The sequence below is a fragment of the Callospermophilus lateralis genome, chromosome 3, assembly GCF_048772815.1.
Source record: "Callospermophilus lateralis isolate mCalLat2 chromosome 3, mCalLat2.hap1, whole genome shotgun sequence".
Classification (NCBI taxonomy): Eukaryota; Metazoa; Chordata; class Mammalia; order Rodentia; family Sciuridae; genus Callospermophilus; species Callospermophilus lateralis.
The window spans coordinates 34,752,387-34,755,931 of NC_135307.1; positions in this window are offsets into that span (position 1 = coordinate 34,752,387).

Here is a 3,545-nt window from a genome sequence, read left to right on the forward strand (position 1 = left end):
GAATTAGTCATTAGCTTAATTTTCACCTTTGATGTATGGGGTTTCTTTTCATGTTCAGAGCCATTACTCTGAAAAATGACAAAAATTCTAAATAGAAATTTATAAAACATTATAAATTATTATAAAACTATAGTCCACATTCAGCTGCTGTCTGCTTGAATTATAAGAGGCACCTTCTATTTACAAAACAAAATTATAATAGTTTCACTGTTTAAATTACATTTCAAAAATAAAATAAAATAAATTACATTTCACTTAGTATAAGGAAGGACTGGATTCTCTGGTTTCCTGGCTGACTCTTGACAAATACATCTGAGTGAATCCAAGTCCTGAAGCACAGCTTCTGAGCTCTTGAAGTCAGGCTGTCTGAACAACTCCAACTGGGATTTAGCTGGTGCAATTTATGTGATTGATCTATATGTGCTACTGCATTCCACTCAAATCTGGCTACAATTTGAGTGCCTGTGGTTCTCCTATGACATTCATCTATCTCAGTGTGGAACTCAGATTCTCTCAGAGGAATAGAAGATAGCTAAAGCACAAGGGACAAGATTAACTTGAAAAATTAAATCATGGAAAATGCTGTGGCTCACTCTGTTTCTGCTTAGATTTCAGGCAGAGTAGGTTTGATGAGTCAAAAGAGCTAGGAAAGGAGGAAGACACTGCTTATTCAGAGATCGATACAGGATTAGGGAAGAGAGACAAGTGAGTATGAACCTGAACAGCATCCAAAATTAATTTTGTACCCCAGTCTGGAGCCTGTTAGTGTTTATACCTTATGTAGAACCATATAGTTGTCTTCTCTGAATTCATGAGAGTTAAAGTTTCCAGGAAACACATTGAAAGAGGCTTCCATGTCCAAGGATAAACACTGGTAGGGCTTGGCAGAAAAAAAAAAAAAAGGCATCCTTCCTTCTCTACAGTTAATCCCTTAATCATTAAGCCTTCATATTATAAATCAAACAGGTAAGAACAATTTAAGGGTGTGTATGTGTGTGTGTGTGTGTGTGTGTGTGTGTGCGCGCCCGCACATGTGTGTCTTATTTGTTCTAATTAGTTATATATGAAAATAGAATGTATTTTCTCATGTTATACGTATATTGAATATAACTTCTAATTCTTCTGGTGGTACATTAGCCACAAAACCATACATACACATAGGATAATAATGTTTGATCCATTATACTATCTTTTCTATTCCCATTTCCCCTCCCTTCCCTTCTTTCCCCTCTGTCTAATCCAAAGTACTATATTCTTCCCTAACCCTCCCCCTTATTGTGAATTATCACACATATCAGAGGTAACGTTATACCTTTGGTTTCTTGGGATTAGCTTATTTCACTTTGCCTGATATTCTCCAGCTCCATGCATTTACTTGCAAATGCCCTAATTTCATTTTTACTTAGAGCTCATAAATATTCCAATCTCTCTCTCTCTCTCTCTCTCTATATATATATATATATATATATATATATATATATATATATATAGATATATAGATATATAGATATATAGATATATAGATATATAGATATAGATAGATATAGATAGATATAGATATAGATATAGATATAGATATCTCACATTTTTTTATCCATTCGTCTGTTGAAGGGCACCTAGGTTGGTTCCATAGTTTAGTTGTTGTGAATTGATCTGCTACAAATATTGATATGGCTGTGTCACTGTAATACACTGATTAAGTCCTTTGTGGGTATGAACTGAGGAGTGGGATAACCAGGTCAAATGGTGGTTTCACTCCAAGTTTTCTGAGGAATCTTCATTCTGCTTTCCATAGTGGTTGTACCAGTTTGCAGTCCCATCAGTAATATGTAAGTGTCCCTTTTCCCCACATCCTTGCCAATATTTATTGTTGCTTGTATTCTTGATAATTGCCATTTTGACTGGAGTGAGATGAAATCTTGGGGTAGTTTTAATTTACATTTCTCTAATGGCTAGATGATGAACATTTTTTTCATATATTTCTCGACCAATCACATTTCTTTTTCTGTGTGTCTGTTCAGTTCCTTAGTTCATTTATTGATTGGGTTATTTGTTTTTGTTGTTGTTGTTGTTGTTGTTGTTTTTGGTGTCAAGTTTTTTATCTCTATAGATCCAGGAGATTATTGCTACATCTGAGGTGCAGGTTGCAAAGATTTACTTTCATTCTGCAGGCTCTCTCTCCATGTTCTTGATTGTTTCCTTTGCTGGGAAGAAGATTTTTACTTTGATTTAATCCCACTTATTGACTCTTTATTTTACTTCTTGCACTTTAGGAATCTTGTTAACTAAGTCAGTTCCTAAGCTGACATGATGTAAATTTGGGCCTACTTTTTCTTCTATTAGGCCCAGGATCTCTGTTCTAGTGACTAAGATCCACTTTGAGTTGATTTTTGTGCAGGGTGAGAGATAGAGGTTTAATTTCTTTTTGCTATATGTAGATTTCCAGTTTTCCCAGCACCATTTGTTAAATAGGCTATCTTTTCTCCAGTGCGTGTTTTTGGCAACTTTGTCTAGTATGACATAACTATATTTATGTACTTTTTGTCTCTGTGTCTTCTATTCTGTACCATTTGTCTGTAAGTCTGTTTTGGTGCTAATAGCATGCAGTTTTTGTTACTATAGCTCTGTAGTAAAATTTAAATTCTGGTATTATGATGCCTTGGGTTGCACTTTCTTTGCTAAGGATTGCTTTGGCTATTCTGTGTCTCTTATTTTTCCAAATGAATTTTATGATTGCTTTTTCTAGTTTTATGAAGAATATCATTAGGATTTTAATAGAAATTGCATTAAATCTGTATAACACTTTTGAATGTATGGCCATTTTGACAATGTTAATTCTGCCTATCCAAAAACATAGGAGATCTTTTCATCTTCTAAAGTCTTCTTTAATTTCTTTCTTTAGTGTTCTGTAGTTTTTATTGTAGAGGTCTTTCACATCTTTTGTTAGATTTATTCCCAAGGTTTTCTGTTTTTTGTTTTTTTTTTTTTTTTTTGGAGGCTATTGTGAATGGGGTAGTTTTTCTGATTTCTCTTTCAGTGGATTCATCACTGATATATAGGAACATGATTTGTGGGTGCTAATTTTATTTTCTGCTGCTTTGCTGAATTCATTTATTATTTCTAGAAGTTTTCGGGTGGAATTTTTTGGATCTTCTAAATATAGAACCATGTTGTTGGCAACATGATTTGAGTTTTTCTTTCCTATTCGTTTCTCTTTAAATTCTTTCTTATAATTGCTTTGGCTAGAGTTACAAGGAAAATGTCTGATAAAAGTGGTGAAAGAGGGCATCCTTGTCTTGTTGCAGTTCTTTGAGGGAATGCTTTCAATTTTTCTCCATTTAGAGTGATGTGGGCTTTGGGCTTAGCATAGATGGCTTTTACATGTTGAGGTATATTCCTACTATTCCTAATTTTTCTAGTGTTTGAACATGAAGGGGATCTGCATTTTGTCAAATGCTTTCTTTGCACCTATAGAGATGATCATATGATTTTTGTCTTTAAGTCTATTGGTGTGATGAATTACAATTTTTGATTTCCATATGTTG